At 44.4% G+C, this 24370-nt stretch overlaps 1 protein-coding gene across 1 annotated transcript in view; it reads right to left on the bottom strand.

Annotated features, from left to right (window-relative positions):
- The window catches only part of treh (trehalase (brush-border membrane glycoprotein)), a 141089-nt gene extending 127669 nt beyond the window's left edge, over window positions 1–13420 (bottom strand). The window contains exon 1 of the mRNA XM_070828948.1: window positions 13415–13420. The gene's annotated coding sequence lies outside the window, so the exon portion shown is untranslated. The remainder of the gene's footprint in view (window positions 1–13414) is intronic.
- Between the last annotated feature and the right edge of the window lie 10950 nt (window positions 13421–24370).

Here is a 24370-nt window from a genome sequence, read left to right as displayed (position 1 = left end):
GGGCAGCTCAGTCACTTGAATGCAATAACAGCTGCTAAAAGCAACAAACTGAGAACCTGATATATACTCTGAAGGACTGACCCCTGCTCATGAATCAGCCCCTGGACAGGAGGTAGTTGAGTGTGGGTCATGAACAGAGTTCCCTGCGATGCCCTATAGATCCCCTTGCCTAACCACCAGACTATTTTTGGGTCACCCTCCACGCATCAAACGGCCTCCAAATGTCTCTTCGGCGAGGAGAGAATGTTTTCGAGTTGATTTAAAGCAGATGATGTTTATGGTTTTTTTTGGTTCTGAAATTATATTGTTGTTTCATGTTGTTATGTTTATTTTTGAATCCAGTTATTTACTGTGTTCCAACATTTGTTCAAAGTTACATCACAACAACTTTTCCCAAGACACTTGAATTACACAGGATGAAGATGTTGATGACGACGTGCCGCCATAGCTGTTGGTGTGTTTGGACAAGAAATGAGGCGTCTACCCATATTGAGATGAATAGACGTATGCATGCTGTGTGTGTACAGACATTAACACAAGCTGCAACCCGCACGCCCGGGGCCAGCGAATCCTTCGTCATGCATTCCCAGGGTGCATTGCTTTCTGACAGCTGTGGGGGCCTGTTAACACCCCGATCACCGATGTGATTATGACTCTCTTAAGATACTGAACCACACGCAGCTCCTGCTGGACAAAGACGGGCCTGTCCGCCACCGCCCGGGAGATCCTGACACAACCCCAACTGGAACAGACATTACGTTTATCTGGGCCGCTGTCCAGCTCACCTTCTGTGTCCTGGGAGGTGAGGGGCACAGGGAGCTATGTTCCCCTTGGCGAACAGAGGAGGGGGTGTTACAATTGATACTCACACTGTACACAATCAACATTCATAACATGCCACGGTGGGCCACCCCCTTAGCAAAGGCCACCCAACGGACTCGGCTTCTGGATACAGAGATTCGTGCTGTTAAATGTTTTTTCCATTTGTTGATGTTTTGAAATTTTTGCAATCTGTGTGTGTCCCAGGATTTCAATGTGTGTTTTCAATTTAATATCAGTGAGCCCACATGGGTGATGGGAAATGGGTAAAACATCCCTGTCCTTCAAAAACAAGGGATGTCCTGCCAACACCTCGATGCATCTGGCATAGACATCTCTGCAGCAGTGATTAAAACGCGATTTAATAGGAAAAATGGAGGATGTGGCCACATAGTCTGAAGAGTGCTTCGCAACGATCGTCTCTTGTGGTTTATTTCACCTGAGACTGAATGACTGAGAGTTTTATCTTCCACATAAATGACAGAGGATGTGGGCAACTTTCTGTATGATTATGTTTTGCTGCACTGATGGCAGGTCAGCGCTAACAGCATGATGTCACAGAGGGGAAGGAAGTGAAGCATCCAAGAATCGATTCCACAGTTTTACCTGACAGCATGCTTGGTTTGTTACAGCTGTTACAAGCTGATATCAGTCAAAGAGGGTCACACGTACAGTGCTAAACAGAGGCCTTTCTATCAGGCACAGTCTCTCATGGTCTAAGACATTTCAAAATGTCAGTCCAAAATCAGTCCCAGAATAATTGTAAGATACATATATACACATATGTGTGTGTGTTTGGGGTTGAAACAGTCTTTTGAATATCAAATATCTTAATAACTGGAGAAAGCTGGCTCTTCGAAGTTTGTTGTCAGCTTCCAGAAGTTGCAATAAAGTCCAATGGAGGCCCAGAATCATGGCACAAATAATGTTAAAAGGCCCATAGAAACTCCTCAAACCACATCTCAATCAATCTAGCATTTTTCAAGCATTGTCCATCTAATTTAAGGTTGTGACTTGAAATACAGACCTCTACAAAATTACGTTCTCCAAGCTCAGATCTCATCTTTGACCTTGGGCGTCTCAAGGAATATAGGCGGCTGTGACTGGAAACAGCACTCCCATCTCTGTTTTTCATCTGCACATACAGTTGATCAGAAGAACAGGAAGTCGCCTCGAGCAATCAGAAGCATCAAACATCTCTGTCTATCAGTCTGTCTCTGTTGTCTGTCTGTCTCGGTTCATGCAGATCGTCTGTCCTGAGCTGCTCTGGCCCAGCCTTGGCTGCTCCAACAACATAATTCAATTGTCTTTTTATCCACAGGCGATGAATAACCTCTGAATAGTAAATCAGCGCTGTGGCGTCTCATCTCTGGACCGGAGCACAGCTCTGATGGGTCCACAGGGGCTCGGATGGAGGGAGACCAAGCAGGCTCCATTCCATCCCCTGCTGGTGCAAATCAAAATAAAAGCCTCTCTGAAAGGCCCAGCATGTGCTCAAGTCATTTGAGGCCCCGTCGAGAAAATACATCCCTGATTTCCATCCACATATTGACACACAGACAAATCAAAAGTGTCCTCCTGTCTCAAGCACCCTCTCTCAGTTTCAGCATTGTGACTGGTTGCACAAGGTGTGATGAAACACAGCAGACCAACAGGGCCTGTCAGTGTTTTACATTTATCTATCCTCTCATTGATGTGTGAGAAGTTGCAGACAGTGACTGAAGCACTGCATCTTACGGAAACAGACACAACACACACAAAGAAATGCTGCAACCTGTGATTTAGAGACTAAAAATGGATGAACATGATTTGAATGTGAGTTTATTTAAGTTTATTCAGATGAAATGATTCCACTAGTATTGGTGATAGTGGTTGAACAACTCCTTGCACTTATTGCTGACATGTTCGTCAGTCTTTAGTGTTTCCTGGAAACTGTTGTTTTCTCATGCAGCTTGTCTCTCTTTGCTTCTGCTGCACATTTCTTCATGTTGCATGTATGTGTACACATATGTTATCAAAGAGGTGAAAACATTTTTTTCATTTCCGTTTTATCAAATTGCAGCGCATAAGTATGTAAGCATGTGTGCACCAATAACTAAAAACAGAGTTGACCTTCGAAATGTAAATGAGTGTGTTTGCATGTGTATGTAATGAAGGGGGTGTCTCCCAGCAGCAGATGTTGGTGTTTTGTCAGAATAATTTGGTGGGAATTTTCATGAGCTGCAGAGGGCCACAGCTGGGTTACAGGTGGGGAGAAGGGTGGATGGATGTGGGGAGGGTTGCGAGGGAGCGGAACCCCGGACCCCTCGAGGACAAAACCTTGTTCTGGGCCAAATACAGCCAGAGAGTTTGACATACAGACGTAGGGAGGTGGGTTTTGGATGAACAGAGCAATTATCTAAATGATTATGTTTCTCATCAAATGCTGTATATCCTGTGTAACTAATGACAGAACACGTCTGGCTGCATTCAGGGGCTGCGGACTTTCTGGTTTTCCTGTATTTTCAATTTCTAGCATGGATGCATGCACCCGCTGACCGCATTTAACGCATGCTCAAATAAATGCTTTTTTCTCTGCTCCACTCAACTCTGTATTAAAGTATATGAAGCAACGAAAGAGAAAAGACATTTTAAAAAGAAAGTGGCAATTACCTCAGCTCTTGGCAGGGGCTCTAATTAAAACCAAACTTGTTTCCTTCAGTGAACAAACATGACAGGCGCTGAGCAGAGGAGCTTTTTTTCCACTCCTGCCAAAATATTAAGTGAGTGCAGGTGCTCCAGGAATGTCTACAAGGGTGGGGGCAAGGCAGAGCTGACCTTTTTCTCTCTCCATTGTGTGTGTGAGACTCCATATGTGTGTTTATTTATGTATTTGCGCATGTGTTTCCTCCAAACCCTGACTGTTTTCACGCATGCTTTGGTTGCACGGCAGAGGAGCACACCCAGCAGTTTGTCTTTGCGCCCCTCTGCAGCTTCGCCGTGGTAGAAAACTGGAGCAAAAGCAAATGATTGTTATGTTATTCGGGAGAGGCTGGGGGCTGCCCTAAGCAGGACCAGATGCAAGGGTCCTGGTGGCTCCTGGGCCTGATTGAGGGAGGCTCAGTAGCCCCAGTGGAGCCTCTGACAGGATTCACGGGGGCTTGGCAGACGGGACAATTTCCTCTCTGCACCCCTTACAATACAATGAATACAACAGCACCTGATCGCTGCCCGATAAAATCCTTCTCTGGGAAAGATATACCTCTTGGAAGACCATAAAGGAAAATATGAGTAATACTTCTGTTCTAAAAGAAGAACCTCATTACTGTGCTTACCTCACTGCCATCAGGACATCAAAGTGCCAAATCGGCTAAAGAATGGCACCCCAAGGGACCTTACTGTCAAATGTGATTGGATTTAGAGCTTTCTGCATCCGAGACAGGCTGTCTAATCACTATGCCACCCCACTGCCCTAATAACTGTTCAAAATTCATTATTAATGTCCTCCCAAGGCAATAACTCACGCTCATTAGCAAAGTAGTACATTTTAACAGTTCCGTTCCTGGAAGTTCGCAGTCACTGTAGCATAGCTTCAGCCATCAGCGGCGGAGGGGATGGAGGCTTAGAGGAAACGCAGGCCCCCATAGCAGGTGGGGAGGGATATTTTGGCAACTTCCTGTCAGACATGCCTCACTTAAGGGGTGATGCGTAGAAAGGGACACCTGGTCCAGATTGACACCTCAGGGCCGGGCAACCAGGTGAACTGCCTGAGGACAGCTGCCTAAACTGAGGGTGCAGTGAAAGCGAAAGAGGGACGAGCTGTTTGAATGAGACAAAGATGAGTTTTTGTGGATGATAAAACACAACCCTCCTCCACTTCTGACTGATGCAGAATATTTAGATTGGCAACTTCCTAACTTTTACTTGTCATTTAATTATTGCATGCATACTGTCACTGGAATGATTTACTATAATTAAGAAAGAAGAAATTCATTATAAGACCAACACGCCAGTAGACAGTTAAGCTCAGCTCTTCATCAATGTTGATATGACCAGAAATTGTACACGTCTTGTCTTTCAGTTAAATTCTGGTCACACACTTGGTTGTGGATTTATTTTACTCTTTCTCATTTCACAGAATTCAAATATGGTGAACTTTGGCCTGTGAATTAGCACCGCCTGCCTGCAGAATGTCTTTGGTATTATAATGAAGTAATGTATATTGTAGGAGCCCAGACTGTTGCTATGTCTTCCAGAAATGAGCGGCTTACTTGAAAAACTTACATGAAAAATCACCCACCTCCCGACACTTCTCATTTGTTCACATCACAGATTGATGCATGTCACAAAATTACAACGTCAGACATTTTTTTGTTATCATAAAGAGATATTGGTGAATTCAATTTGACCACCCCTTTAGGACGTGCCCCCTTTACCCTCTTCGGTCCTGGTTAAATGCTGGCACTCCTGGTCACGTCTGCCTCTCACATTCCTCCAGAGACCCGCCTCGTAGGGCCAGGCATCTTGGCACAGCACTGACGGGGAATTTTCCACAGGTCGACAGTGGAAGGGGCACACAGGCCTACCTTTGTCTGTGCCCGCGCTCTGCCTCCTTCTCTGCAGACCCTGCTCTCTCACAAGCATAAACACACACGCTGTATCTGCCAACACACACACACACACACACACTCACACACTCACACATATAGCAAACAGTGACATTAAGCCAGGTCCACATGTTGGCATTTTAATCCTGTTCTGTATTCTCTCATTCTGCTCTCAACCATTTGGCCTAAAGCTGTATTTTGCATCGATGACACGCAAAACATTGTCATAAATATGCTTTCATTAGATTATACCTCTGCATCCTCTGAACAATAAAAGCAAAAAGCTTTTAAAGTCTCTTTGTAGCTTTACAAAAAAGAATTCATAAAGTCAGTAAAGCTTACAGCTGTGCTCCTACGGCTGTGACATCATTGTTGGCTGTAGAGACAAGAATCCTCTCTCCGTTCGTTTGAAGCCTGTCGATGATCAGCAGATCTGGTCTGAACATTACAGGGACAAGCAAACAAGCCTAATGTAGCCTAAGTCAACAACAAGATGTTCTCCTGTCTAGCAATAAGCACCGCGGACAGCCTCAATCTCATAACTGAGGCAACAGACACAGTCAAACAAACAGCCTGAGGCATCATTGCCATGTATGCACACATTTCAAATCACTCCATCATGATTTCTATTTGATCGATGAAATAAAATATTTAAAAAGACGTCACTCACTTGGTCGTGTGATCCATAATTTGTATATCATTCAATATTGAAATATCTTAACAGTTGTTAGCAGACATGTCAAAAACTGAAATGACTGACAGTTTTATGTGCAGACAAATAATGCTGATGGAAAAATGAGCACCTTAAGTGTGCTGGACACATCCGTCTGCAGCGCTATTAAAACAATAATGACCTACACGCTTGGCAGCAGAGCCGTATTACAGCAGTAAATATATAGGGTAGGAATGCCAAAGCTGTTGAAATAAAGAGCACTTTTCAATCTTTTTTCCTCTTTAAGGTAGGCACCAAAGTAAATAACACACCTGCTTGTAAATCTGATTTCCCTTTTCACTGTTCTTAATATTTTTACCTGTTTTACCTGTTCACACACTAACGTGCAGCCGAGCAGTCAGGGTTCAAAATGGCTGTCAGTGCTTAGTACAAGTTGACCTGATGAGAGGGGTTCAGGGATTATTCCCATGTAAAGACAGAAGCTTTTCCCCGCTCCCTGCTTGTTACCCGCCGGGCCGCTCTGAGGCCCCCTGGTGGTAGGGTAATTAAAGTACCATAGCTCAGCCAAGCTGCAGTAACACTCCCAAATCCACAGAGAATGGCCGGAGCCGTGGGTGCTCCTAATCCTGTTTGAGGCCATCGGGAACTACTCCAGTCCCAGCCGGAAGACAGGGAGGTCGAGTACAGTGGACAATAGGCCAGCGGAGGGAGAGAGAACGAGGGAGGGTGGGAAGGAGTGAGAGGGACAGCAAACCTGTATTCAGCCTCACTCCACGACTCCCTCTGTTTCACTGCTTTTGTTGGGGAAAAAAATCTGCAGAACCTCCCTCTTTTCTTTACCATTGTCATGGCATATCTGAGGCTCAACCTCCATTTTTTTTATTCACTCAGTTCATTGAACAGGAAAAAGGCATGGCAGTAAACAGCTCAGCAAATGAACTGGCCAAGTAAGGTTCATTTTCAGCTATAGTGGACTTTGGTCACACTTGCAAGTGTTTCATAACTTTCATGCCATAAAAATCTAATCTGCAAAATTTATGAGCACTCTTTCAGCATGTGAAGTTTTACCTTTGAGAATAACTTTGCACAAGTTAATGGATGTTGTGGTTTGAATGGCAACAGCTGACCTACACTGGATTATCCCCTTAACATTGGTGCTCAAAGCAGAGTTTGTGTAGCCTCGCATGATCTGCCCTTTATCCTAACAAGCTGAACTCATGAAATGCTCTCTCGCCAGCCTCCCTGCTCTTACAAACAATAATCCCCTACCTTGGGAAGACAGAGCAAGAGATAAAAGGGCACAGTGGTAATCCAGCCTGCAGGTTCGTCCCCCTCATCTGCCCTCTCTTCAGGGGGTTCAGACCAGCCCCACCCTCTCATGAACGCCCCAGCACCAACCCAAAAAATCCAATTAGACTCCTTCATTAACAAACCCAGCAGGAGAGGCACAAACAGGGCCCTGTGCACAGCCACACACACCAACTGTGATCTGCACCTGTGCGCTCTCCCACACTGTGAGGTGTGGACAGGGCCGAGGGCGCCACAAACGCTTTCGGGAGTATACATTGACTCATTTCCGACAAGGCTGCTGAAAACTTTACGCCATGTCCAGCTCCGCACAGGCTGAGCTCTGTGCTCAGTTTTCCATGATGCGATGTCCCCAGTGGACAGACACAACACTATGTCTCACTGTGACACCCTATTACAGCATGTGCACTACCTCACTGCTCAGGAACCCACTGCTCACCATCCTCCGACTGACCGCGCCAAGAGAAACCACCAGAGGCTTGGTTAGAGCCAAAGAAACAGTGCCCAATAAAAATCTCCACACAAAAGCAGCATATCATTTGAATTTGTGTTACCATCGAGGCTACATCAACTTTTTGGGACTGTTAATGTTTCACCGATAATAAGTGGTTACTTTTGGGTTGCCAGGTTGTAAAAAACTTTTTTAATAAAGCGTTTTTAATTTGTCTCTAAGATGTCTCCAGTGGACAGTTACAACTCTTCTGTAAAAGAGCTGCACAGCATTTGGACAAAAACCCATTCAGTGACTCCACACACACACACATTTGAATCAAAAAGACCTCTTTATAAACTGGGCTTGTACAGTTTAAAACAAGTGGCCGTTTACCTGCCCTCACTAATTAGGGAAGTTTGCTTATCTTTGCTTTGGAGCATGCATCTGACAAACATGGCTGCTATTTCTATGTTGCTTTTATTTAGCTCGTAGTTATCAGGGCTACCAAACCCTACAAAACCGTTTTAGGGATTACATTGCTGGTTCAGTTAATTTCTTTAGTGCACGAGCAGAAGGAAAACAAGCTGAGACGAGGAAAATCATCACTCAGTTCAACCAAAGCGCTCTCACCCTTCACTCCTCATTCCAGCCTCCACGCTCTGGTTCCTCTGGTCAGGACAAATAATTACAAGCGTCATTTATTCCAACACCACTGTGTTATAACGGGAAATCCAGTGTAATTAGGAATAACTGTAACTGTCTTGACTGCTTTCACTGAACCATGATGAACTCCTGATCAAACATTTTGTTTTGTTGCTCACTTCTAGTGCAAATAAACCTGAACTTTGAAGCTTTTATTGTCACGACCAGGAGTTCACCTGGTCAGCAATTCCACTGCTTGTCTGGGCCCAGCAATCCCGCAGTGTACGTCCAACCTTGGCCTGGGAGAGTGAGCGGGGTGGGGGAGTAAGGCAGAGCGGGACGCTGCTAGTGGGATGGCAGGCCAGCAGTTGGCTACAGGCTGGTATCCACAGCCAGAGTAAACAGTGCCTGGTAGCCCATCTCCACACAGTCACCCTCCCCAGACGCACGGCTCTCCCCTTGTGTCACACATTTCGCTGACACTCACAACAGAAATGGAAAACATGTGCTCACGTAAGGAGTCAAAAGGGAGAGGAGTGTACATAGGGCTCTGTTGTTCCCACAGTGAGGGATATACGAGGCTTCCTGCTTTTTCCTCAGACTCAGCCCTTTAATCCAAAGTGATGCATCCCTGCAAAAACACCAGGGAATATTTATCCGACGCTCCCTGATTAATTGTCACACGACTGGTCGAGCTTGTGTAACCTTTCTACCTATGCGTGTCTGAGAATACAAAACTGCTTTGTTTTCGGGGTCACATTCGGTCAACTTCTCAAGGAGATCACAGCTTTGCATGTGTGACTCCAAAATGAAAGTAATTCAATATGCACAGGAGTAAGTATAGTGTATTGCGTGTGATTATACTCAATATAATATGGTATAGTATATAAATAAATACTTATTACATTTAGAATAACATTACATAAATAATACTGACAGTAGTAGTACAAATCTAAAGCGCTTTACAGTAAAAACCAATAAAATATTTGGAATGACAAAAGATAAATTAATGAAAGAATGGAACATTTAAGTGATATTCAAATAAAACAAATATATCAAAATACACTGTAATGATAAAAATAGTCATTGCAAATATTTTCATTTTTGGCGTCAGCACTGTAAACCGAAAGGAGACATTCAAGGAGAAAATCAAAGCACAACTTCTTCCACATGATGGGTCCTTGTTTACATTCTTCTCTTCCTCAGCCTTTCATCCATCTGTCTCTCTTTGTCACAGCACAAAGAGCTGCAAGAGTCCTCCGTCTGCGGACCGCTCTCTCTCTCTCTCTCTCTCTCTCTCTCTCTCTCTCTCTCTCTCTCTCTCTCTCTGTCTCTCTGCAGTGAAACCCTACATTCCAGGAGAAATCGCAGAATCAACAGGCATGAAATTCATTTCTCACATGGCCGCATCTGCGCCTCCTAATCATAACCTGGACTGACAATTCAATCCCGCACTCCATTGCCTGCTCCCTCCTCCCGTTCTGGCTTCCCCACTCACCCTCTGTCTCACCCAAGGCTTGCCCACCTCCCACAGCCTCCTTCGGCCTCCCTAATTGCGTTGCACCAGCCCCCCACCTCATTAGGCTCAACAAAAAACAATTAACTATGCCAACTATAATTACAGTAATGGCCATAAGGGAGCTGGTGACCTGGTTCCTTGCTACAACTCCATCTAGCCAACCAAGCAGCACACCCGCCTTCTGGCCTGTGTGCTGGGGAGCAACGAGGGGTGGGGTTGGGGTACCGGACGTGGTGTCAGGGTGTCTGAGCTGACTGACTAATGGCTGGTCAAAGCTGGTGATTAGGCTGTGAGAGGCTGGAGGGGGAGTCCAGTTTGGTCCCCTGGCGAGACGTGTTTTCTGGGCTGTTACAGCAGGGGAGTTGGGGGAGTCCAGGTGGGAGGGGGGGGTCCACAAACACTCCAATTCATCATCTGTGTGCCTAGAATTATATGAAAGTGATGAATGTGTAAAGTCAAGTAAATGGCTGAATTAGAGTAATGGCTGATTACAGCAATTTACCCTGAGCGCTGCCAGGAATATACATTCCAGGCCGCAGCACACGATGCTGGCTAATCCCAGATGCCTGGGCCTGCACAGTCAGGGAGGGGGTGGGATGGGAGTGGTGCAGGTTCTGGTCAATGTGAGCCCTTCACGGAGGCTGAGTGCACAACCAACCTTAAAACCATTGGCCTGATGCAAAGTGCCAAAACAGAGCTGTGGGAATAGAAAAAGATGATCCATGAAAGGGAACGGGTTGTGCACCTGCGAGGAACGGAGGTGTTGAATAGGTGGTGACTGAATAATGCAGGACTGTGAGGGAAATGAAAACAAAGTAATTCAGTGTGTGTTGTTAATATATTAGATAGCTGTAAGATGCAGAGCTATATACTTGAGGCAAATGAAAAGTGTAATGTGGGTTAATTACAAGCTGTTGCTTTGGCCATCATTTATATTTGTTGTGATTATATTGGACGATCATGATGGCTGAAATCAGGGAACAGGGTGATGTTGTCACAGCAAAGCCAGGTAGGAAACACAAGCAGTTAGATGATCAGACAGGTTGTATGTATATCTAAACCACTTTACTTGGAGACGAGTGAAATTCAGAAAAGGAAGAACCAGGAAGTTGAGACTTCAAACTGGAGATGCTCAAAACATGTACGAACAAAACTTTAACGGCAAATCTTCCACATGAACCCACAAAGTCACTGACGGAGCCATCAGCTCTTAGCTGTGGAGCTCCCATCATTGGTGACTGAGGTGAAACACACCACTTCCTCAAGCTTATTAAAAGAACAATACAAGATAACAGTCATTAAGAGATTACAGTCACAAGTGAGTGGCTTATACTGTGTAAATTTAGTTTTGTATGGTTATAACATAGCAGCTTGAAATTGCAGTAGACTAAACATACTGAACAGAAGACAGTTAAATCAGCACTTTGACATGTTCACTTAGTGTTGAGTGTGTTGAAATGGTGATGCCACCACTTAGCTTTGGAAAAAAAAAACCGAACTAACAGCAGTTAGTGACAACAAATCTTTGAAATGAACTGAACGAAGTGATTCAACGGCTCTGCCAAGGTGCTAACAGACCTCTTCTCCTTTCTGGCTCCACGGGAGTCTGATCATGTGTGGCACATTTACAGATGTGTGCGATGGTGTGCTGGTGGATGTTGCTCATGCTACGTCAGAGTCTGCTGTATCATATTGTACAAATACAACACACTACTGAGCCTGATTAAAGGCTGCATGAGTCTATTAGTGTGTGTGTGTGTGTGTGTGTGTGTGTGTAGAGTAGCGTGCGTCAGTGCAGGCCAGGGTGAGGGTGCTCTGGCAGCGCTGTGCTCCAGGCCCCTCGCTCCCTGGATTAATGCCGATTGTTTGGGAATGAGTCGGAGCTCCGGACCACACAAGGAGAGCGAGGGGGAACGCCGACCTGCATGGGGCTGCAGGAGAGGGAAGCAGAAGGGAGTCCACAGAGAGTTTTTAGCAAGCAGCTCCCTTCTACCTCTCGCTTCGTTCTCCTTCCGCACATATATATGCTCTCCCTCTCTCTCTTTCTCCAACACTCTCAGTCTTTCTGTTTCCTTTTTCATTCACCCTTTTGAAAACCAATGAGCTGCACTCGTGCCTCTGCTTTCCTGGGGTCAAGATGAAACAGCACTTCCCTGACGACAGCCCCTACCTGCCCTCCTCAATATGTGTGTATGGATGTGCGTGTCTGCATGCAAATGTACGTCTGCAGTGTGTTCTGTGGGAGGTCTAAAGCGCAGTGTGGGAGGACGCTCAGGGAGGGATAAGAAGAGGACAACAATTCATCAAAAAGCACAGACGCTGGCTTCAATTAGCTGAACTCTCACTTTGTGCTTTGCTGGTTTTTGGTGTGAGTCATCAGAGATGGCTAGCGTTTAGCAGCAGTGTACATTCCTGGTGAAGATTGCTCAGTAAACATGGGGCAGCATCCCATATATATTCTTTTGCTATATGTAATCAGTCCTGTCAGCAAGCAGTAGTAAATTCTTCCACATCCACCAACAACAGAGGAGGATGCTGACGAGGACCTCTCTGCCTGCTCAGCCCTAAACTTCAAATTATGTGAAAGAGGAGAGAATAAAACACATGAGCTGGCAATGACAGGAGACACGAGACTGACAGCTGTGTTTATAGAGCAGGGTGTGGGAGGCTGGAGCCCAGCGGATTCACTCCATCCAGAAAACGGCTCCCATGACCTGCCCAGATGCTCACTGAGACTCGATAGTGTTCATGTGGGAGCATCTTATAAATCAAGCTGTAGCTTGATATCAAACACTTTTTATTCACCGTCTGGAATGGCTAAACTCGTGGTCTGGGATGGTCGGTTTTGGGTTCCCAAAGGACGGACCAAGAACAGTGTGTGTGTGTGTGTGTGTGTGTGTGTGTGTGTGTGTGTGTGTGGAAAACACAGGCTGTGTGTGTAATGATGGTGGTGGAGGGGTCTTATTTTAACTGTGAGATGAAAAGAACACAAGACAGGAAACTCTCAAGGGTGTGAGACAGTGATGTTTGGGAAGCTGGGTGGATAGGGGTTTCCAGACGGGGTGTGTGTGAGACAGTGTGTGAGACAGTGTGTGTGTGTGTGTGTGTGTGCCTTTACTTGACCCTGCAGAGAGGATGAAACTGGCTATGTTCACACCGCAGCTGAGGGAGCACCAATTAGGATTTATTTACTTAACATGTTTAAAAGTAGCTGGTGTTTTCTAACTATGAGCAGAAAAAGCTGCATGACACCACATTTTTGTGGTTTTTGTGGCTGACACTTGTGGCTCAAGCCAAAATACATAACATACAAGTAAATCTGCACCTTAGACATTTCTTCAGTAGATAATTTGACTTGAGTTGGACAATGTATTAGACGATGGCTCCAATCTAAGCCATTAGTAACAGTGAGCCAGCACGCACAGTACGAAGACCGTGAAACTGAAGCAGCAGAAGACATTCAGCCATCATTATCTCACTATTTACACTTGTGGTTTTTCTACTGTCATGTGTTAAAATGCCTTCTGTGAAAAATGCCTTCTGTGTTCAAGCCGTAAGCCTTTTTCCAGGAAGACTTTTTGATTTTTCATTGCAGGAAAATCAGATGTAATTGTTAACAGCCTATTAATTACTGCTGGCCTATTTAAAGTGATTTTAACAGAGCCATCATTAATGTTATGAATTACACCTGTGCTTTTCTTTCTCTGCTTCTGATTCAAAGAAATGCCAAAAAATAGAAATGGTTCACATGGAGGGACGTTACCATTATCTAAACACATAAACACGTCTTTAACATAAAACACATTTGACACAATCATGAGGACTCGATGTGCAAAAACAAACGTGGTGTATCTGTGTACAGTTGCAGCCCTTGTGTCTTTTCAGCATCAGCGTCATGTTGGTATCCAATACATCCTAAAATATTTAATATTTAATGTCACCTCAGAGAACATCAGATATGAGAGGTAATTTGGGATTAAGCATGAAGGCCTGTGGTGTTCCTGGCAGGAGGTTTGCTCATGCCTGACAGACTGACTGACACTGACACACTGCCTTACTTTCACACTCAGATTCCACCAACTCTCCTCAAAACCGCAAGAAAAATTAGGCCGAGGCGACACAACGCTTAGTTTTCTTCAGCTGCTGTTAGTGATTTTCATCTCACAGCTGCACAGCAACAAACACCAGCCCCCGGTTTTCTTTTGCCCACATCCCTCTTTCCTCGCTCCGTCCAACTTTCCCTTCCATCCACGTCCCTCCCTCCTCTTTATGTGACTCCCCCCGCCTCCCCCCGTGTACACAACCCCAAAACACACCCCGTGTTCCCTCCCACTCCATAGGCTGCCTCTCTCCACTACAGCTGCCAAGAATAAGACAGGCTGATGTGGGGGCCCCATGGGGGAGGCCCTGCGCTGGTGAAGTAGTGCTCCTCCAGCCTGAGCACTCACTCCGCTGAATTCATCCACTTGGCTCTGTTTATTTAATATTCAGTCAGCTGTGGGGAGTGGGGTTAGCCACAGCTTATAAAACTCAGTCAGCATGACCAAGATATAACCCCCCTCCCCCACTCATTCTCCACATACACACACACACACGCACGCACGTACATACACAAATGCATATATGAGCGCACACCCGGTTACATACAACACACTTTCTTTTATAGGTTTTACCTTTGAGTGCACAAAGTATGACGCCACAATCTGAGACCTTGGATTTATGTTCACTTTAAACACATTTCCATGCAATGTCAATAATAATAACTTTTCTGTAGCACTTTTTAAAATACACTTACAGTACTTCTTTGAGTAAGTAAGAGTAATCATTTGGAAAGAAAATGTGGTTTTATCCATGAAGATGTGCCAAATAAATCAAACTGGTTAATAAAGATGTGGCACAAAAAGACCATTTAATGTAGAAATGCAAATTTATAAAAAAAAAAAAAACTAATAATAATCTCGTGACAGTAGATGCACTAAATAAAATACACTGTAGGTAAAGTGAAACTAGTTATACACCTGAAGAACTAACAAGAACAAACGGCGTCATTAATGCGAAAACAAACACCATACATGGCCACTTTGCTGAGTAGAAACAAGCAGGTAGTCTTTTCATTTCGTGCTTATGTAAACTATCACACTTCTTCCTCCCTGCACATCAAAGGTGAACTCAGGGACGTAATGAGCTTAACTGGTTGACTGGTATTAAGACGACTGAACAGAAACAAAGCAGGAAGCGAGAGAGGGCAGCACATGAGCTCCGGCACAACTTCAAGAAGTGAGTTCAGAAGAGCATGAAGTGCACGAATATGGATTTGTGCATGAGAGAGGAGGGGACGAGGGGGAGGCGGGGGTCTTAATAATTCTCACAGCAGCCCATATTCACTCTACCCTGCTGGGAGCAATCCCAGCATGCTCCATCTATGCCTCGGCTGGAAGGCTCCATGGCAACCTCCGGGGTCAGGGGTCACAGGGAAAGGTTGCTTTTATCTGCTAATGAGGTCGGTACCTGGGGCTCCGTGTCTCTCCGCCTCTGTCTCTCTGCATCTCCCCTGCGCTGTCGAAGGCTGTGGGGGGGGGGAGTGCTATGAATGCCTGCCAAGTGACACCAATGCCATCTTCACTCATCTCCACCCTGGCGATCTTTGAGTGCGGGTTGGGGTTCGAGGTTGCCGAATGGGAGGGGTTACTTGTATGAGGTTCTGTCCTGTAGGGAAGATAACAAACGGCTCCGAAATTGCTGTCCCCCAGTCTGGCTCCTCTTTGTGCAATAAGTGTTCACATGCAAATTGACAATCGCCCCACAAGCCCCATGGATGGCGTCCCCCGTACCTTCACTTCAGGAGTTTGATGGATTGCCTGTGCACCAACATGGTTTGTGTAGCCTTGTACTTACTGTTAAAGTGGCCTGTGATTGATGTTAAGTTGTTTTGCTTCTTACACACAAATTAGTTGTGCTGAAGGAGTCGTGACAGAGCAGTCAAACAAACCATATGATTAACATTCACCTTTTTTTAAATCACTAACAATTTAGAGAAAGCGCCTAGTCGGTATATCCTCTGAATTATGGACTGCTCAAAACAAATAAGTGTTGAATGAGACACGGGGCTTTCCATTAGTTGAGCTGTTAATACCCTTGGAAAACACACTTCCCTCGCCAATCTGCTCTCACTATATCACATAAGGCTCATTGGCCCATGTGCCCCTTCAATGGGGCAAACAGCCACCCTCACCAGCCCCCGTCCTTCTCCCACATCCCTTTACTCTCACACACACGCCCCCTGTCATGTTCGCAGGACTGAGAAAGGAGTCCATTAACTCTGATTTAGTGGCAGTGTCATGCGGTCCCCTTTGTGAGGTGGTGACATTCAGTGAATAGGAATCAGAATTTGCTCCCCCTCCTCCTCCATCTTTCCTTCTCTTGGCTCCAGGCTCAGGGTATGTGGAAGGGTTTGTGTGGCTCCGGTAGGAGTGTGAGGGGTTCAGAGATGTGGCGGGGGGTGGTGGTGGTGGGGGGGGCGTGGATTGAGAGGGTTTTGCTGCCACATGCCTCTGAGTGGCGGACTCTTTGTGCCTGGGCCAGCCTGTTTGTTTAGCCTTTCCACAGAGAGCTGCTTCACACCTCAGTGACTCATACAGGGGACCGAAGAGACAAGCCCAAGCTTTGAGAGGTGACTGGAAAGAATGAGAGGAAGCCAAAAAACAGTGCTCAAGAAGCTGGTTAGGGATCAGGGGGGAGTTGCTTTGCTTTGCTGTGAGTCCAGTTTATAACAACCTGGATCTTGTGTTCGTAGTTTTGGCCATACTTCCTTTAAATTATACTGACGTTGTACTCAAGTTTTTTGTTGAGATCTTGGAACATATCTTTAACCCTCCAGAGTTTTGGGGTAAAGTGGCCGTTTTTTTACTACTTTTCATTTTACCTTTGTGTTTCCCATTACAACTGTTTAGCTTGCTTTCTTTGTGTTTGTGTCTTTGACGCTGACGGGCGGTCCGAGACTCTGAAGAGTTAAAAAAGAAGTGGGAAAGGACAAGAAGCACAAGCAGTCAGGATGTCACTCATGCACTTTTGGTTTCAGCTCAAAACAAAGTGGTCTAGATAATCTGGCTAAAATGTTGGTTTGTCTACAGCCCTTCTGATCATCTGACCACTTGTTTCCTCAAGCAAACACATGTTGATTTTATGCAAGCCTGGCCTCTCCTATAAAAACATAACCAAATTAGTTAAAGCAGGAGTCCATCTATGAATCCCATTAATGTGAACAAACATGGACCAGGGAAAATCCCCAAAATATGTCCAAACCACCGAGGGAGAACTTTGCCAAAACCAATTCAGTGAATGCAGACGTATTCAAATTATCACAATACAAGTCAGCACCACAAGAAAAGCTCAGTAGTGGCATAAAAAAGTAGCAGCGCAACATCACCTGCAAGCATACAGAAGGAACAGATGCCAACAGAGGTGTATGTGTCAGCCTGTCTGTGCAGGATAACTGGCCACACACAGTCATGTGCGCCCTGAGTGACAGGCAGACAGAGAGCTAAAAGAGATAGACCTGTAAAAACTTTATTGACGGTCCACCAGCCCATCAATGTGGCGGCCCACTGGGATTTATCCCGTTATGCCAGATAGTATTACTGGACGCCAATGATTCATGCTCATCACGAAGTGAATCTGAACAGCTACAGACATTTCCCAGCAGATTTCCCCTGAATCAAGATCTCAAGATTTGTTATCTCGCTGTATATCTTCATCTGAGGCGATGTTGCATCTCAGATGAGATTTAAGTAACTGCAGCAGTTTAGCTACATTTAGTTTAGAATAATTCACTTGCATCGTTATATTGTCAGTATCTTGCCGCATGTAAACTCAGGTACTCTATCTGACCTATTCCTCATATAAAAAGGTAGCATGCTTGTTGTATAGATTCAGGGGGACAGGTTGGCTCTGATGTTTTAGGTTTTCTAATGTTAATACTTACTAGCAGGGAGCAACCATTTTTTTTGACCAATTCATCCAACAAAAAAAGCAAGAATCGTCTGTTTGGATTCTTTTAGAGTTCCTTACAACAGCTAACTGTGGAAACATTTGCTATAATGGTCGACGTCTTGATGTAAGTCTCTACTGAACTGAGAAAATAAGACCTAAGCTGTATTAAACCCGTATTATCTTTTAGAGTCACTTAAGATTAAGGATTAGTGCAGGATTGTGATCACAAACTTTTCAAGCAACCAAAAGCAAGAAAGTCAGAGTTCAGAGCCAAAGCAGGTTGGTCACAGATGCCTCAGAACATTTGCAAAAATGATTGTTGGGCAGAGGAGCACTAGCAATTCAAACATCAGTATCATGGGAACACAGATGAAAATAAATCAAAGATGAAAGAGGTGAAAAGGATGGGGTGTCATTCCAAAGGGTAGTATAAGGCAGTATTAAGATACGGGGCTGAAAGATGCATCACGTAGTATTTCATAGTTGCAGACAAGTTTGAGAGATTTTATCTTCACAAATAACTTTCAAATGTTTTATAATTTATGTGTCACATAAAATCTGCAGTTACACCATATGAGTCCATGGAGCGATGGTTGTTAATCAGAGATATTAGTATTTAAACTATAGCTGAAAGAATGTGAAAGGTATTTTTGTCTTGTCTGCATGGAGTTGAAAAGTCGGCCATGCTGAGTGTAAACCTGCCCCACAGCTGTTACCCATTGGTATCAGTGGCTGTTGCCCGTGACCTTTGGAGAATCCGTCCATTCCTGACCGACCTCTCCCCCGCCGGCCGGTGACGGGTCACGACAGGCTGCTACCTCTGGTCTCTGCAGCGTCGACGCAGGAGCCGAGCCACGTCCACTTGATCAGTAGGAAACAGGAGGGCAGAGGGGTCAGGCTTGATTATCCTTCCCCGCTCTCTCGGAAAACAAAATAAGAAAATATTTACACAAACAGGACGCTTAGAATTTCCTAATGATTGGAAACACGTTGAGCCTGTTTGTGTTACACTCTCACTTACATTGACCAGCACACACGTACACACACATACTGTATACAGAGATATACACACACACTGGATGGAATAAGATTTAGCATCAGAGTAGAGGACTGACATTAATGCTTTGAAAGAGATTTAAGGAGTGAAGCCAACGTTAAATTCTGGATGTTGGAATGCTTCGGCCCAAACTAAAAGCCCATTAATGATCCTGAGTTTAGGTTTCCCTCCAGCCATGTTAGATCAACCATAATAAGTTGCGAGTTTATGGACCTTTGCTCCCCAAATGTCTACCATGTTGCTAATTGCGTACATCTGTGGCTGGTGTTTTGATGTTTTGTCTCAATGTGCAGCTGTCCGTCCCAGTTCCAACAGCCTCTGGTTAAAAGTGGAGTACACCCCCCCCCCACCACCACCTCCGTTATCTGTGTCCAGCCCTTAAATGGAAGCTGTGCATGTGGTTTGTGATTCACCAGGCCGGGTTCTTGACTTTATTCAAAATAAAGACAAACACGCATTAAGCCTCCAGTCTTTTAATAGTTTTATGTGGACTAATGCAGACACTTGTCTGCAGACATTTAAGTTCAGGTTTGGAACGAACAGTTTGATATTTCTTGTTGATCACAGCCCTGCAAAATTATTAAATTACTGTACAAAAAGCAAATTATAAAAATGATAAAACCATCATTTTAACCATTATTTAGCCTTAAGAAGACAACACCTGCCAACAGGGTGAGGTTACTGTATTCAAAGTCAATTTCTAATCCAAACCAACATTTTTCATGTATTTACTGACAATTAATGTCACTCTGCTGAAATACACTAGAAAATATGGATATGAAATAACTTTAAAACCTTTAACCTTAAAAAAAAAAAAAAGGTAAGAAAATACAAATAATTTCGTCCCTTTGTAAGATTTTTTTCTGATTTCATGTCACAAAAGAAAAGCTGCTTTACTTTTTCTAGCTGGATTCCCTACAGGTATAATTGTCACGCTCCTCAGATCGTTGGATAAAGACACGCAGCCTTTTTGATGGGGCTGTCGCCATTTCTCAACCTGGGAAATGTCACTGCCATTAAGTTAAAAGGTTAACAGGATCCACACACACACACACACACACACACACACACACACACACTTGTGTAAAACATCATTCATCATAGTTAAAGCCTGTTTAGTTGTTCTTGCCTTTATTTGGTGGTGTTGTGTATCTTCTGTTTGATACTGCTTTGTCCACATACTCTTACTCACCATTTTGTTGAACAGTATTGCACATTGAAATTGTGCGTTTTGGTCATTTCACTTTTTTCCATTCGTTTGTCTCCCTGGAAAGCAGATTTTGAATCTTAATGGGAGTTTAAGGTGGTTTATTCAACTGTGCTCTCGTGAAAGTTTTGTGACAAGTCTGGCGTTTGTTTATATCAGATAGCAGCCGTCCATACTACTGTATGGTGTCAGCGCAGTGCCATCAGGGGGGGAGGGATCAGCACGAATGTGTGCTATGTGTACGCCAGTGAAACCAGATCTTGAGTAATTGTCAGGATAAGGCGAAGGATTGACCTCTGCCATGAACCATATTTTCTTAGACAACACACACTTGAGCTAGCTTTGAAATGGCCTCTGCTCCAGGACTGGTCGTTGCCCGTGAGGAAGCTAGTCATCAACTTTTTAGTGTAACTAAACAAAGCCAGTGGTAATTTCATTAGCTCACTCTTACATTCTCAGTAAGCAGATAGCCATCCCTCTGCTGGCTATGACATCACACGCCAGCAATGTGAGGCATGTCCCCACCAGCTCGTAAAGCTTTTGTATTTGAAGCACTGTTTTTTATTTCATCTAATAGAATCAACCCTCCCCCCATCTAGCTATTTATTAACACACTTAATACATCAGCATTAAAAATGTCTGTCGTCTTTTTCCTGTTGGACCTCAAAGCAAATGTGGTCATTGTTATTATGAGCAAGAATCCAAGACCGTTACGTTCTGTGTATTCAGGACTGAATCCTGGAAAATCATGTCATGTCATAACATTTTTTTAACATTTTAATTCAAAGCTCTTGTCACCAACTTCAAATAACCAAATCCACAACGTTACTCCCCCCACTGTCTTTACAGCCCTCTGTCCATCCAGACATGGTGTGTTTGCGTCTTCGGTGTTGTGACAGCTCGGATTCTGCAGCGTTCAGGTTACATTCCTTTCATCCCGGATCCCCCAGGGGTCGGCCCCACCTCTTCCAATCGCTGCACCGGGGTGAGGGAATCAGACAGATGGTAGGCAAGTCCATGGTCAAGCGGAATCAGCATCACGCTCACTCTACAGTCTCCCAACAATTAGCACTTAACGGCAGCCATGAATGAATTGATTCTCATCAGAAAATCCTGTTTGCTCAGGCCAGAAAAGTCAGGAATCTGCTGGAGAAAGCTGTCGACTTCTATGCCATCAGTGTTGAAGCTGGAGGGTAATTGAATATGGATCAAAGACATTCATGTCTTTCAAAAAGGTCTAGAGGGCTGCTCAGTTTTTAGTAATAACAGAAACGCTTCCGGCATTGACCTCCACTGCCCCCTTCCACCTTCCTCTCCTCCGCTCTCCCCCTCCCCAACCTGAAATCCCTGCTTTGAAGAGCTCAAGTCATCGCGGCAACTCAGTCTGATACAGAATGACAGAACGAAAAATAGTTCTGGAAAAAAAAAGAAGGTCTTTTTTAACATGTAACACATTCCTCCTGCACTTTAGAAGAATATACCTCTTACATACGGTCATAGAGAACATTGTTTTTACTCTTTAAAAGAGTAGGACAGACATTCAAATCAAAAGAAAAAATGGATAATGAGATCCAATATTACATTATTCATTATTTAAGTACAAATAGGACAGTTGATGAGTAAATTAAATGAATTAATTATGTCTGGATCTCACTCATCAGGCTCATTATGAGATCCTTCAGACGCAGGTTGTTTCAGACCATTCTGATCTTATAAAACACAAAGCCTGTCCGACTATCCAGCTGATTGGAGGGGAAAGGTCGGGACCATGGTCTGGCACAGAGGACAGAGATCTACAATGACTATACAGAATGCAAATGGCTTGATAGTATAATATGATGTGTTGAATGGGTGCTGGGAGACGTCCCTTTGCATGTTATAAATGATGAAAGTGTGCCCCCTTGTGTTTTAAATATTCTTAAACTTAAAAAGCTGCTCTGGTCTTGCGAGTTTTTAAATCTACGCAGACTTTGAAATGAAAAAGCAAAATACAAAAGCAATTTTTAAAAAAAACACAGTAAGCTGAGCAGTAAAACACTAATGTTATCACAGAAATCAATAAATAATACATTTTTAGACAATCAGCAAATGGTCAACATTTGAAAATATTCTCCCTTGTTAATTAACTTCTATGTAAAACGTCCCTATAGTTGAATAAAAGTTACTTCCTCCTTCCAGATTTGCGCAGGCGTCCAACGGTGGAGGAGAAGCGCAGCGCTGACCTCTCACACAGTGAGAGAGGAGTGTCTGTGTTTGTGTCCATGTCTGCATCCATGGAGGAGACAGACGTGGAGCTGGAGCTACGCCGCTCCACTGACACATCACTTGTGCTTCCACTGAGGAGATGCAGGGAAGTCTGTGGAGAAACAGAGCGTGAATGGGCCCCGTTAGCAGGAGCGAGGGGCCCTGCGTGTGCTTCCTGATTCCCCTTCCCAAGTCCCTCCAGGTGGGCCTGGAACGTAGAGGTCTGTTGTTCCAGAGAGAGGAAACTCTCCTGCACCTTGTCAAACTGCAAAGAGAGGAGAGTTTTTAGTCCTGGAGGGTTTCGAAACCTATAAACAACATTCAGCTGTTTGTCTACCGGGCACAGTTCAGTGTACCTGCTCAATGTTGGCCTGAAGCAGCAGCTCTGGCCAGACGGACTCACTGCTGCTGCTCACACTGTCGCTTATATGAGTGTGACTCCAGGTCAGCTCCTATGGAACAGAACAGAGGGGATTTCTGAGTGAAGAATAACATCAGAGGTGGATTTTCATTACGTGAGGAGAACTTTACCTGCAGTAGTTGTGTGCTGTCCCTCAGATGAGCCTGGCAGTACTGAAGTCCACTCTCGTAGAGACCCAAGACTGTGAACAAAGTCTTTGCAAAACATATGAGTGTATTACAAACAACCCTCAAAAGCAATGATAGATATTAATGTAATCACCGAGATGCATTGTCCTTAAAAGAAACTGAGGAAGACCACTGTTAACACTTAATTTAGGAAACCAGACAAAACGTTTAAAATGTATTCCTAGTTTTAACTAAAACTTTGTAAAAGCAGTTACATTTAGCTGAAATTTGAATTAAAACAACACTAATGTACCGCAGAGCTTCCCTGACAGCTGCTCACCTCTGCGTCTGTCCGGGCCGAAGCCAGGTCTCTGTGGCCTCTGCTTCCCTCTTTAGTGAGCGTGACCCTGGTGTGCAGCTCCTCCAGCTGGCCCCAGAGTCCATCCAGGCCCTCCAGAAGCTCCTTCACGCCGGCTTCAAAATCCCCCTGCACCTGCACAAGTCCACGCAGTGACCTCATCCTATCGGAGAGGAGTGCGTGGTGTTAATCCAGCTGAACCAAGTGTCCGAGGAAAGTGCGAGGCGTGTACGCTCAGATGTTGAACCTCACCTCTGCTGCAGGTAGGTGCGGATGAGCTTCACTTTGTCTACGAGCACAGAGTCTCGGTCCATCTCTTCCAGTGAAACCTCTGACCCTGGATCAGCCTTCTCAAGCGTGTGAGACACTGACTACAGTGAAAGAGATGATCCAGAGGGCTGTATTTAGTTTTATGCATTTGTTAAGTGGAGGCATTTTAAACGACCCTTCTAAAATGTGCACATCATGTGGCTTTTTCATTATTGTTTTTATTTATGCGTAATGCTGTCATATAAAGATTTGAAGTTAAACACAGGACAGATGTGCAGGAATCTACTGGTTGCATTCTCCACAACACATCTGCCCTTCATATGCGACTATCCAAAGATATTTTCATGCAGTTTAAAACTGCCAGAAAACACATAAAAACGATACAGATTCAAGAAAAAAAAATACTTTCTTGGAACATTTTTAAAAAATAGAAGAAAAAATGAATAAATGAAGCGCTAAATGTCAACACAGGAGAGTTGTAAAACACATGGCCATGAAACACAAAGATAAAAGAAATCATTTGAACAAGAGCAACAAAAAAAGTTCACCATCTTCACCACCAGCCTTTTGATGATGTAATGTTCATGAATGAAAAGTTAAAATTTAGTCTGAGCTTGTGCCAGAAGGACAGGCTGTGCTCTTGGCAGAGCATGTCGGCACATTTGTTAAGCTCGGAGTAAGTTACAGCTGAATTTGGTCGGTTTGAGATATCTCATGTGTGTTTGTATGTTGTATTA

This window comes from Pempheris klunzingeri, chromosome 4 (assembly GCF_042242105.1).
Source record: "Pempheris klunzingeri isolate RE-2024b chromosome 4, fPemKlu1.hap1, whole genome shotgun sequence".
Classification (NCBI taxonomy): Eukaryota; Metazoa; Chordata; class Actinopteri; order Acropomatiformes; family Pempheridae; genus Pempheris; species Pempheris klunzingeri.
The sequence above is the reverse complement of the archived record's forward strand: the minus strand, read 5'-3'. Positions and strand labels throughout refer to the sequence as shown.